This window comes from Mauremys reevesii, linkage group 5, assembly GCF_016161935.1.
Source record: "Mauremys reevesii isolate NIE-2019 linkage group 5, ASM1616193v1, whole genome shotgun sequence".
Classification (NCBI taxonomy): Eukaryota; Metazoa; Chordata; order Testudines; family Geoemydidae; genus Mauremys; species Mauremys reevesii.
In genome coordinates this window covers 30,587,305-30,601,132 of record NC_052627.1, presented here as the reverse complement: position 1 = coordinate 30,601,132, position 13,828 = coordinate 30,587,305, and the positions used below count along the sequence as shown (strand labels likewise).

The 13,828-nt window shown below is 42.3% G+C and overlaps 1 protein-coding gene across 1 annotated transcript in view; it reads right to left on the bottom strand.

The window, feature by feature from the left end:
* COL25A1 (collagen type XXV alpha 1 chain) overlaps positions 1–13,828 on the bottom strand; it is a 438,508-nt gene that overhangs the window by 180,850 nt on the left and 243,830 nt on the right. The window lies entirely within an intron of this gene.

Sequence of the window (13,828 nt, the reverse complement as noted above, 5' to 3'; positions counted from 1 at the left end):
CATTAAGAAGTCCATATAAAAGGAGCAAATCCTGCCCCTACTTTGCATACAGTGGAGCTGTGCTCCATGTGGCTCCTGCAGCAATATGCAGGGTTTAACTTCAGGGTGAAATGGATAAGTGTGTAACCAGTGACTATGAGTTTCCAACAACCAAACGCTCACATAACAGAGGCTGTTATCACCTCAACATTTCAGTAGCAGCTGTGGAATATGTGGCCAGGACGGAAGGGGATTCCATTGCACAGAGGAAATGATTGGGCACTAACGATACAGGAACAAATCCTGCCTTCACTTATAATTATGAAACCCCACTGAATTCAAGGTTACATATGTGTCACTGAGGATAGAAACTGGACCATAATAACTAATGTAGATAAGGCCCGTTTCACAGGATGTATGTAATCAGAACAAGACTATAACAAGCCAACATACAATATTATATGAGATGTAGCCAGCATTATAACCTGTGATATACGTCGTAGTAACTGAAAATCTAAGAGCTCTCAACCTTTCTGTTCAAACAACTATTAATGAGGAATATTAAACTGTTTTGTCTGTGAAGCAATTCATCAGTGGGATTATATATGATTTCAGATTTCAGATTTAGAGATCTGAAGGCCAGAAAGGACGATTATCATCACCTAGTCTGACCCCCTGCATGAGACAGGCCACGATAACTATTCATCCAGCAATATAAATGTAAAGACTCTCCATGTCTCTTAATAAAAATTGGAAATGCATTTCTCTTTTACATTATTATGTCCTCAGCTACAGTATTTCTTAGAAAATGCATTACCATCATTGATTTCTGACAGCATGACAGTACTGCTTGGTTAGTTAACTTATTAACAGTATTTTGTGCCTGCTGATACCAAGGAATGCATCTGAGAATGTTGTAAAAAGCTGGTATTGTATTGTATTGTATTGCTGAGAAGTTCTGAATCACTGCATTATACTTAGGGATAGCTTTCGAGTGCTATCAAAATTTTCTGTTGTCAAATCAGAGCCAGGACTGAAATTTGGCACAAAACCTCACTTTTGGAAACAGTTCTTTTTATACCCATTTATAATTTACAATGAAAAAACCAAGATGGGCTGAACAAACTCAGAATTATTTGCAGACTGAAGGGTATATTGGATATTTTAACTGCTTCAACAACTTCTCAGTTAGTATGCAGAGCAGTGTTGAATGATACTAGAGAGTTGCACTTCCAAATCTATCACTGTTGAGCAGGGTGGGCTAGTTGATGATAGCATCAGCATAGCAAGGAAGGTCATCTGTCACAGGGTGACTGGCTCCTTTAAGAGAGAGCAGGGGGAAAGTGCCCTGTTCCTCATCAGCTCATTCCAACTGGGCTTAAAAGAGGGCACTTGGGTCTTAGAGGAAGAGAGACCTGGTGAGTAAGTGGTTCCTGGGAAGAGGAGATTGGCAGGAGATGAGAGCTATCAGAGGCAGAGGGTGTCTCCTGGGGGAAGGCTGAATGCAATAAGAGCAGCAAGAATAGTTTGCTGACTGTCCTCCCTGAGCCAGGGCCAGAGATTTGAAGGCAAGAGGAGCAGCAGAGGGAGCTGCCTATGGGCTTCAAGGCAGAGAGCTGAAGGAAAGGGCTGTAGAAGGTTGATGGTAGGGGAGCACTGGAGGCACTTACCAACCGATGTCTCCATGCTGGACAGCTGGACTGAAGGGAACAGAAAAGACCAGGGAGAAAATGATTTCCCAGCACAGAAGCTGTGGAGATTCCGGCTGGGAAGAATGGAGTTACACTCCAGCTGGAAAGGCTATCCTGTTATAGGGACAGAAGAGGATGGATAAGGAATCTAGGTGTGATGGAAGACACCAGAGTATGGTGAGGCTGCACTCCCAACAGAGAGGCTGGGGGTGGTTCCCATTAGGAGGAGCAGAGTTTTAAGGATTACATGCGGTGGGGATCATATGGACTATGTTTTGGAACTTTTCTTACCAGACTATTTACATTATGTTTTGTAATAACCTGGCTCCCAGGAGGGGCATTATTCAAACAAGAGTGTGACATAAAATCCTTGGGCTACCTGAGAGGGGAAACTGAGGCAGACATGCCTCTCATGCTGCAGCAGGGAACTCCAGGCGGGACTACCTTCTAACACCATCTTTTTAGGTGATATCTAATGAAGCAATGTACAAATATGGAAACTGATCCTGCACCTACTGACATCAATAGGAATTTTGCCATTGACATCAATGGGTGCAATGCCAGGCCTATGGTAAAGCCTAGGGCAGGGGTAAGCAACCTATCGCATGCGTGCCGAAGGTGGCACGCAAGCTGATTTTCAGCGGCACTCGCACTGCCCGGGTCATGGCCACTGGTCCGGGCGGCTCTGCATTTTAATTTAATTTTAAATGAAGCTTCTTAAAATTTTAAAACCCTTATTTAATTTACATACAACAATAGTTTAGTTATATATTATAAACTTATAGAAAGAGGCCTTCTAAAAATGTTAAATGCATTACTGGCACCTGAAACCTTAAATTAGAGTGAATAAATGAAGACTCGGCACACACTTCTAAAAGGTTGCCAACCCCTGACCTAGTGAATAGGGGTGGCATTCTGAATAATACATTTCCACAAATGTTCAGCATCTGGCAGAATAAACTAAATATTGGAGGCATTTTCAGGAAATGCATTATTCTGGGCTTCCAAGGGCAACTGTTTTTCTGTAAAAACAGTCAAGTTGCACTTGCAGGAGGCTGTACCTATCCAGTGGTCTGATGGGTGACATACACAGTCATGTACAGAGAGCCTCCCAGAACTCCTGGGAGCACAGAGACAATGTATCTTTGTGGGGTGTGTTCTGCTGGCCAATGCGGGGAGGACAGCATCAAGACACCCTCTCCTCTCTCCACAATTGTCATGCACCTTTCCCAGGGAACTATTATGTGGAGAAAGCTCCTGTGGTCTGCCCAGAGGAAGGTGTGGGTAAGAAGTTCTTTATACCCTCCCCCAACACTGTGTGTCAGAATTAAGGCAAGGCAGAATCTGGCCCACAGAGAAAAATTGCATGATACAGACAGGAGAGAAGTCAAACACGGGAGTAGCCATCCTCAGTCTGCGTGAGAACAAAGGGAATAAGTATATTTGGTATCAATACCAGCGTCATCCTCCAGGCAAGATAGTAAGGAATGAGATGCACAGAAAGATAATACATTTCTTAATAAATCTTGGGGAATTATGAAACCATTGGCCAAATTGTCGTAGGTGCGGCAGGACTGTGGGATGCAGCAGAACCACCACTGTCCTGCTGCGGAGGAAAGGCCAGGGTGCAAAGAGGGTACTTGGGATGCACCCCCTGAGTACCATATCTCTGCATCAGGCCCATGGAATGGGAATTTTGGATACACTGGCTAAAGTGTTCCACATGCTGTGCCAGGTTTGAGATGGAGGGTTCTCTCTCTTCCACCTGGCAAATAGCCAGTTCAGTTGGGGTGTGCATAGGGACCAGGATTTGGCCCCTAAATGAACATGATTCAGGAGAGGAAGTCTGGAACATCTGGGGAAGAATAATCCAAAACACAGATCTTCAATGGGAGGGAAAAACTTGAAAACCAGTAAAGCCAAAAAGACCTAGGAGCCATAGTGGACAGTAAATTATACATGAACTTGAAACACGATATGGCAGCAACAAAACTCAATGTGATTTTAGGCTGCATAAGCAGAGGCATCACAAAGTGTGGCTCTGTTACGAAAAGCAACTCCAAAAAAATGGAACCAGGGGGTTCCACATTTATTGTGTCGCAATGATTTCCAGATCAAATTTACTCAGTTACAGGGCAAAAGAAAAGATATTATTTCTAACTGCCAGCCCTGAAAATTCATCCTGGTATCTGAAAGTCAAGATGTGTTCTTTCTGGTTCACATAAAATCATCAGTAACCAGGATCCACCTCAGCAGGATTAGAGGCGTGGCACCTGTTTCACCCATAACACACTTCAATTTGATCAGGGCCATTAGTGGTGATGCATCAGCCAGACCCATCTTCACTTTCTTATTCCCTGATGAATTGGCTGTTAGATTTTTTTTTGTTGGTGGATGGGAGGGTATGATGAGCACATTTGATTTGGAAGTCAATGAGGTAATATAAGCATGGGATCTCACCATGCTATTTTCTAGAGTCACTATGGAGTGGGGGAAAGAGAACTGGGGAAATAGGCGGATTCCAGAGGAAACCCTGAAAAAATGGTACTAATTGGATTTAGTTTCTTTTTTAAAAGTCCACAGACATTTCTTAGTTAGAAAAGTATAAAAATATTTAAAATAATAATCAAAACCAAAAGAGCTTATTCTGGCCCTCCCGACTTTACAAATGGCCTGATGTCTCTTATGCAAAGTTTTCCAGGGACAATGTCAACTCCAAATCTAATCAGAATAAAATATAACTATATGAAAAGTAGTTTCCTGTATTGCACTGCTGCCCCTGAGTCCCATTGTCAATGTCTGCAGTTTTGGAATCACTTTACAATATTAAAAAAAATATTTTTCTTCCCCCTCTTGGTGTGTGAAAGACCCACACAGGCAAAAGGGGAAACTAAGGTCCAGATTCTGTGGTTGTTTTGCAGTGGAGGACGTAAGGAACTTTCACACATCGTCTTCGTAAGCTCTGGAAAGAATTACAGCCCTCACATTCTGTGGAATATGAGGCTGCTTCTTCTCTATTGCCCAGGGGCTGCACAATGCATAATCACTGCCTGTCCCTGAGGAGGCATTCTGTCTCACTGTGCACTGTCCAGTGCTCCCTCTGGAGCAGGATGGCTCTACAGTGCACCTTAGTATGGGCTGGGCCTACATGGCACAATTTAGCTGTATTCACTGCCTATACAGGGGAAACGGGTTATACAGTAAGTGCTGTCACATGCCCAGAGAAACACTGAAACATTATTTCCCCCTCTGGTCTCTTTTAGCAGTGGTTCTCAACCTTTTCCATACCTGGACCCTTCAAAAACCCATCTCCCATCTAGCTATGGTCCCCCTTCCCATTTAACATTAAGGGAAGGGAAGGATGGTCACAGCCTCCTGACACCTATTTGCAACCCCTCTACAGTTCACGGTCCCCCAGCTTATCATACTGTAATTGTGGATGCTATTTCTAACTAGAGTGGGAAAACCAAAAGTGCAATGTTAAAGTTGTCCTGTAACCTAGGGAGAATCAGTCCTAGGAAAGTTGCCCTCCTGTGCAACTCCTATGGGTCTTAATTCCCTTGGCCAGTTCCAGGCCTGGACCTCCTTCCCAGGATTACCCTCTTCTTCTCCCTCCTCTGCCACCACCCCCTCCTCCTGCCCCTCCATCTTCTTCTCCCCAACAGACTGTGCAGTGAGGGTCTGATAGGAGGCAGGCCACAGCCATTGTCAGTAGGGTCTGGAGCGCTGAATTCACTGCCCAAGACACAGGCTGTCTGTTGCACTCTAACCACCCAGCGTGGACTCTGCTGGCATGCTTTAGATAGTAGAGTATGTTAATAGTCCAACAGGGTACACGTGGAGCAATTACACGACAATACATAGACTGTGGCTTGGGTGGTGAATCCAGCAGTGCCTCAGCACACACAACATCACTGCAGCTCATCTCCTATCAGACCCTCACCGTGCAGTCTGTGCATGTGCCACAAGAGAGGCAGAGAAGAACTCCCCCCACTATTTGTTGTGTTGGTGACCCAAGTGCTAGTGAGTGACACACACACACACGCCATATATGCTGAACTTGCAAAATTTGTAGATTTAAACCTGAATTAGTAATTTCATAATTACACATAAAAATTGAGAGGATTACAGGACATTAGGGAGGGTTAGCATTTCTGTGACCGTTGAACATGCTTTTGGGAGGTTGAAGGAACATTGGCGTCGCTTACTCAGTAGACTGGATCTTAGAATCATAGAATCATAGAATCATAGAATTCAAGATCAGAAGGGACCATTATGATCATCTAGTCTGACCTCCTGCAAGATGCAGGCCACATAAGCCGATCCACCCACTCCTTAGCAAGTGAACCCTGCCCCATGCTTCGGAGGAAGGCGAAAAACCTCCAGGGCCATAGCCAATCTTCCCTGGAGGAAAATTCCTTCCCGACCCCAAATATGGCGGTCAGCTGAACCCCGAGCATGCGGGCAAGACTCTCCAGCCAAACCCTCTGGAAAAGGTTACATCATACCAGGCACATAATTGACCTATTGACTAAGCCCGTTATCCTATCATACCATCCTCCATAAACTTATCTAGCTTAATCTTAAAGTCGTGGAGGTCCTTCGCCCCACTGTTTCCCTCGGTAGACTGTTCCAGTATTGCACTCCCTGATGGTTAGAAACCTTCGTCTAATTTCAAGCCTGAATTTCCTGACTGACAGTTTATATCCGTTCGTCCTCGTGTCCACATTAGCACTGAGCTGAAATAATTCTTCTCCTTCCTGGTATTTATCCTCTGATATATTTAAAGAGTGTAATCATATCTCCTCTCATCCTTCTTTTGGTTAAGGAAAACAAACCGAGCTCCTCAAGTCTCCTTTCATACGAAAGGCCTTCCATTCCTCGGATCATTCTAGTGGCCCTTCTTTGTACCTGTTCTAGTTTGAATGCTCTAGAGATCAAAACCAAAAGTGCAATGTTAAAGTTGTCCTGTAACCTAGGGAGAATCAGTCCTAGGAAAGTTGCCCTCCTGTGCAACTCCTATGGGTCTTAATTCCCTTGGCCAGTTCCAGGCCTGGACCTCCTTCCCAGGATTACCCTCCTCTTCTCCCTCCTCTGCCACCACCCCCTCCTCCTGCCCCTCCATCTTCTTCTCCCCAACAGACTGTGCAGTGAGGGTCTGATAGGAGGCAGGCCACAGCCATTGTCAGTAGGGTCTGGAGTGCTGAATTCACTGCCCAAGACACAGGCTGTCTGTTGCACTCTAACCACCCAGCGTGGACTCTGCTGGCATGCTTTAGATAGTAGAGTATGTTAAATAGTCCAACAGGGTACACATGGAGCAATTACACGACAATACATAGACTGTGGCTTGGGTGGTGAATCCAGCAGTGCCTCAGCACACACAACATCACTGCAGCTCATCTCCTATCAGACCCTCACCGTGCAGTCTGTGCATGTGCCACAAGAGAGGCAGAGAAGAACTCCCCCCACTATTTGTTGTGTTGGTGACCCAAGTGCTAGTGAGTGACACACACACACACGCCATATATGCTGAACTTGCAAAATTTGTAGATTTAAACCTGAATTAGTAATTTCATAATTACACATAAAAATTGAGAGGATTACAGGACATTAGGGAGGGTTAGCATTTCTGTGACCGTTGAACATGCTTTTGGGAGGTTGAAGGAACATTGGCGTCGTTTACTCAGTAGACTGGATCTTAGCAAGGAAAACATCCTAGTGGTTATAGCTGCATGATGTGTACTGCATACTATCTGTGAGGCAACAAGGGAAAAGCTGCCCCCAGGGTGGAGGGGCAAGGTTGACTGGCTGTCTGCTGAATTTGAACAGCCAGACATGAGAACTATTAGAAGAGCCAACCATGGAGCTCTGCAGCTAAGGGAGCCTTTAAAAGAGCATTTTAACAGCCATCCACAGTGCAATTCTCCATTGCTTTCATGAAATATTCTCTCTTGTGTACTTTAGATTATATTTTGGTTGGGTCTTGCCTGCTGCTATGAATTGTGTAATGCTTGGTGTGAACTAATGAAGATCCTCTTAATTTCCAAAAATAGGACTTTATTGTGTGCAGAACAGCAGTTAAAAAATTAAAGTGCAAACACACACATACAAGGTTAAAAAAACGTTTACCAACACTGTTAACAGGGTCAACCATAGTTTACAATCCCAAGTGAAAATGGAAGTAAACAGTAAACATCTCAGGAAGAGGATTGCAGAGTATCCTCCTGAAAGTTTCATCAAGATCTCTCAAGAGGATAAAAGAGACACCCTTATTCAGATAAACAGAGTACTCTGCATGGTCCCGCCGCATAGCCCAACAAGCCAAAGAAATGAAATGATGACACTGATTCTACCTCTGTTTGCTCTACCTCTACCCAAGCACAAGATACTGTGTAACCAGACTTAAGATTGTATTTTACTACATTATATCAGTGTAGCAATGAAAAGTTGATACCTGTGTCTTAACTTATGGACAAACCCGGCACCATTTTTAAATGGGGACAAAGGTGAGAGGCGAGAGTGAGATGAGGTTTAAGGGAAAGGAAAAGCCAAAAAAAATTACAAGAAATAATGCATGTACTCACTTACCTAAGCTCCCTTCCCCTTCGTGAGTGTACTCATCTGCTCTCACCTGGCTGGACTAGCTAGACTCCTGTTGAGTGTCAAACGATTCCTGGCTCTCTGCATGGTTTGAGTCTCCTGCTGCATCTCCCTTCCCAACCCCCTCCTCCTCACTGTTCATGGCAGGGGTCTTGGGCTCCTCTAAGATATCCACAGTGGTCTGCGGAGTGCTGGGGGGGGGGGTGGTCACTGCCAAGTATGACATGCAGCTCATCGTAGAAGCAGCAGGTCTGCAGGGCAGTAACAGATCTTGTTGCCCTCTCACACGTTGTGGTTTGCCTGGCATAGTTCCTTTGCTTTCACACAGTGGTGCTGCATATCTCTGTTGTGCCCCTTTGCCAGCATCCCCCATGCAATTTGCTCCTAGATGTCGATATTCCTACAGCTGGTCCATAAGTGTGGTTGCACAGCCTCTCCCCTCACATCCCAGGGAGATTCAAGACTTCTTGCCTATTTCAGGCAGCAGCACGTTGAGTAGCAATCTGTGTGCGTGGAGCTGGTATGGTCAGTTGGACAGCATACCAGCTGTGGTATGGTCAGTTGGACAAAGGTGAGCTGCTAGCTGTGCTAACCAAGCTAGGCACTCAGGAAAAGGCATTTCAAAAACAGATGGGGTTTTAAAGTGAGGTGGTGTGCTTCTGGTCTCTGAATGCTGGGCAGTGGAATTCAAAATTGTAAACAGAGCAGTCGCTGTTGTGGGCATTGAAGAATACCAGCTGGAAAACGTTTAGGGTCAACACAACTAATGGAGTGTCTACACTCACACTGCATTGACCTAAGTCAACTGTGGCCCCTCGTTATTCAGGGAAGTGGTGGTGTTAATGCATTGTTGTAATGGGTTGCTTATTCAGCAGGAGAAAAGTTTTAGTGTACACACATGCATAACGGTTGACGCAAGTGGACTTACGTCATCTAACTTTGTAATGTAGATCTGGTCTCAGTGTAGATGCACAAGGAGCAGCCCTATGCCTCCACTGGTCCCAGAGATCTTGTGGCTTTTGAGGCATCAGCAGGTTTGGGGAGGGGGGCTGATGTCATGGGAGAGTGTAGGAGAAACAGCATAAATCTTCTCTCTTCCCCTGGAACAATGCCAGGGAAACTCCTTGGGGGAACTTTGCATTCCAGTACTATGGAGGCCCTGAGATACTAAGGTGAAGGTACATAGACAGACAAGATGGGTGAGGTAGTATCTCCTACAAAACTTAACCATGATGAAAGTAATAAGGAATCAAACAGGGTTCCAAAATACCTGGTGAATTTAATAGAGAATGAGATTCCTGCTATAGAATTGCATAGGATGGTATAAAAAATTAAAAATGTATCTCGTTTGTTATTAAATCCCATTCAGGAGAAAAGTTAGTAGGTGACTGTAATTTCAACAAAAAGGGCCAATCAGAATACGGCTTTTGATAATTAGGGCCAAATTCTTCCCATCACTCCCATTCAGTGGTAGCAGAGTTAGGTCAATGCTGAGCACTTTTCAAAATCATTCTCTTCCTTACACACACACACACACACACACACACACACGTTGAATACAAAATCAACAATCTGCCTCAGGTTATGAAATTGATAGCTCCATGCCAATTTAATAATGGCAAAAATGACATTCAGCATTACTTCAGTTCTAATTTTTACCATGTAGCCCTTGAGGAACTCTGGTCCAGCCAACCCATGTTCAGAAGCCTGGGTGGAGGACACAAAGTGGCTTTTAGAAGCTTTTGTAGCCTCTGGATCCTAGGGCCCAAAGTAAATGGAGTGGAACCAGAGATTGGGCAGATCAAGTGTTCTCAGTTTACATCTCAAATCAAGCAATACAAGTTTAATACAATACAAGTTTAATCTAGCTTCTTTCTGCTTCCTGCATTATCCTCACCATGCATCAATGACCATTACAATTCTGGCTGGAGCTAGGCACCCAGTTCCTATTGAATTTCCATATGGTCGGGGAGTCTAGCTCTCTAGGGGTTCTTTGGAAACACCATCCTCTGTAATCCGAACATGCAGGCATATGCATGAAGCAGAAAAGAATTATTGTCAAATATTTTTTCCCCCAACACAGAACAACTTTGGTCTAAACATTATAAATGGAATTGCAATTTGTACTCTGAAACAATTTAGGTCTTTCATGCTACAGTATTTGACTATAACGCAGTTTCAGCATGTCCATGTTCTTTAGATGCAATTCCGCTGTATTGTTTGTTGGCTATTTCACCACAATGCTGCCTTTAAACTACTGATAGGGTTGGGTTGGTGTTTCCACACACACTCTTTCTGCCCTCCTCTCCCACCCCGGTAAACTAAGCAGACACGCTGAAGATTTTAGGGGCAGATTTCCATAGTGGCTGTGGCTTCCATCTGACCTCTAATTTGGAGGGCCCCAATGCTGTGGTTTGCATACACACACAGCAATTGTTAACACATACTGAGCAATCAGATATCTAACTGCCTGATTTGAACATGCAAACCCAAGTTTTGAAGGCCCCAAACTACCAGTAAGTGCTTAAAATAAGATCAAAACCAGACTTAAACAATTACTGTGTTCTGCAATTATACTCTCTCTCAAATTTATCCAATAATATCTTTTGTAACTTGGTTTCAAAAATATATCTGATACTGGTCACACTCTGTATCCCACAAAGGTGACATTATAACTCAAGCTTGTGCTGCTGACTGGTTATTTCCTAAAATTCTTATTGGTGATTTTCCAAAAAGATGCATTATTTCATACACTTCCATTTTTTAGACAGAAAGCCATAAAGATGTAAATGAAGATGATACAAAAGTGAATTATATACATTATCATAAAATTGCTCTATTACAGGCTTTGCAGGCAACTGCTAAGACCCTTATATTAGCAATTACTTTGCTCAAGATGCATAGAACTAAGCAGCCAAAAGGAACAGAATACAATGCAAGTGGAGGATTTAGAGGTTCAACATGCCAACTGAATAGCTTTCTGATAGAGAAAACTGATATGCAGGATCCAGTTTAAGTAACATTTAAAATTACGGTGAAAAAATTATGTGCGCGCACGCAGGAATACACAAGTTCAACAAACAAAACATTTCTAGTATCAAACTCTGCATTGTGTTATGGCATATCTTGTACATGTAGCAGTTATTTATAAATGTTCTAGTGAGATGGACATGAAGCAAACATTTAAAAAATAAAAAAGCCTTATGTTCTATAGGCACTTGAGAAACATCAGGGAAGGGTGAATTTCCCCTAGTTCATGTGAAGATTAATAAGGCAGAGACAAACAAAAAGACAGAAAAGAAAAGAATGATTTTGAGAGTAAAAAAAGCTCTCATAAACATATGATAGAGCAGTTACCGGATAGCCATTTCGCCCTGGTTGACCCTGGTTGAATGAGATGAAATGGGTATGACACACATTAAGAACATATTCATGACATGTGACATTACCAACATGTGCAGTACACCAACGCTAAATTCAAATAGCCATTGATCCTCTACACTTGATTATATTTTACAGATGAACAAGTATGGCATAGATATATATATACACACAGTGAACATTTTTTTTTGGCAAGGCACATTATTCAAGATAAAACATAGTCAACATTAAAAATAACTAACAAAAGGGCCACTTACTGCCTTTGATCCTTGATGGAACTCTTGCTATCAGTAGGAGTTATATACATAGATTGAGGGGCAGCACACGGTAGAAAGAGAATAAGATAGATGGAAGGTGTGCTGTCTATAGTATGTCAGTGTCAAGGAAGAAATCGTAGTAAGCTCTATTGAGTCATAAAAAAAAAAAAAACAGGACTTGGATTGTCATCCTGACACACTGGTTATAGGTAGGAAAAGACAGCTAAAATTTCAGTGGTCACAGTTGAAAATGCACTAGCCACTCACAGCTACTACACGATGGTACCTAAGGTACCATAATTATTCACTATTCTAAATATAGAGAACTACTGTGGGATCCGAGGTGATAACCACAGTATAGTTTTTAAGGGTTACCACTATGTACACAGGATCAAAGCTAGAGTAAAACATTTTCAGATGTGATTTAGGCAATTGGGAGCCTAAGTCCACTGACTCCCAATGAGACTTAGTCTTTTAAATCACTTTTGAAAATGGGATTTAGGTGCTTTTGAATATTCCATCCTTCAGAGAATAAGTCTCATTGAAAGTCACTCCTAAGTGCCCAAGTCACTTTTGAAAATAGAGCTTAGGCTCCTAAATCATTTAGATGCTTTTGAAAACTTTACCTATAGTCCTCAGAGCTAATTCTGGGTTATATTAACAATGTATGGCTCTACTTTTTTTAAAATGGAACTGTGCTAAAACAGTAGGAAGATGATGTCAAGGAGTAAAGATTTTCATATGCAGAATTCACTATCTACTTTGCTAAATTCTCTTGCTGTAGGAAAATCATTTATACCCCGATTAATGCTTGATCTTTGCATTTTGTGAGAAAAGACTGCAAAAGATATTTAGGAAATAAGCATTTCCTTCATTTAAAGAGCACTAGTGTGCATTAAGCCTGCTCTTTCGCTGATAGCCTGTCAGATGAGTTTGCCAATGTGAGCCACTGAGCATTTTGACAATATAGAAGTTAAAATGTTTCCTGTAGCATTTCTACTCGGTAGTTACAGTTAACGCTAAAATGATTGTTTCGGACAACAGAAATTCAGGATATTAATTAATTATTCTAAAATACATATGCCATTCAGTTGACAAGATGATCTGGTCATGAAAGTAAGACTGTGGAAATGCCAACCAATGACAAATCCAAGGAAAGAAAAGAGCAAGTCTCCTAAAGTAACTTTACAGGCGATATTATTCTCATGATTGCATTGTTACCTGCGGATGGTATAGTATCACAATAAATACGAATACTTTAAATACATATTTTAAACACTATACTTAGAAAAAGAAGTGTGACTTAAGTCTGGAAAGATGTGGACAAGAAAAAATTGAATTATTTTGTCAGAAACAAATTTATGGCCAGATTTACCACCCTTGCTAAAACTGAGTATTATTTTTTACTATTTGTATTACAATAGCATCTAGTGGCTGCAGTCTGGATAAGGGCTCTATTGCCGTAGGCATTGTACATACAGATAACGAAAAGACAGTCCCTGTCTCAAGGAGCATATTTTACCAGAGTAAGTTACTATTCAGTGCAAGTAAAGGTTGCTGAATCATTTCCTATAGTTAGATGGTTCAGCCTTCTGGCACGGTTACTGATTAACATTTCTATACCAGACTGAACACACATTAATAACTAGTAGACAAAATGAACAGAACATACTTACATGCTAATCTGATCCAAAAATGCTATCTGTAGGGCCGAGGTAAAGTTTTACTGTTTCAAAGGTTTGTTTAAAAAAATAAGTTTCCAAACAAATCATTCAACTCCAGCAAAATTAGTAAAAGTTTACACTGTACTAGCAATAACTGTAAATTTCCTCTGGATCAAATATAATCCGTTCACCATGGAGATTACTTAACAGGGTCTAAACCCCTTTCTGCCTGATCCTGGTTAAACTGGGAGAC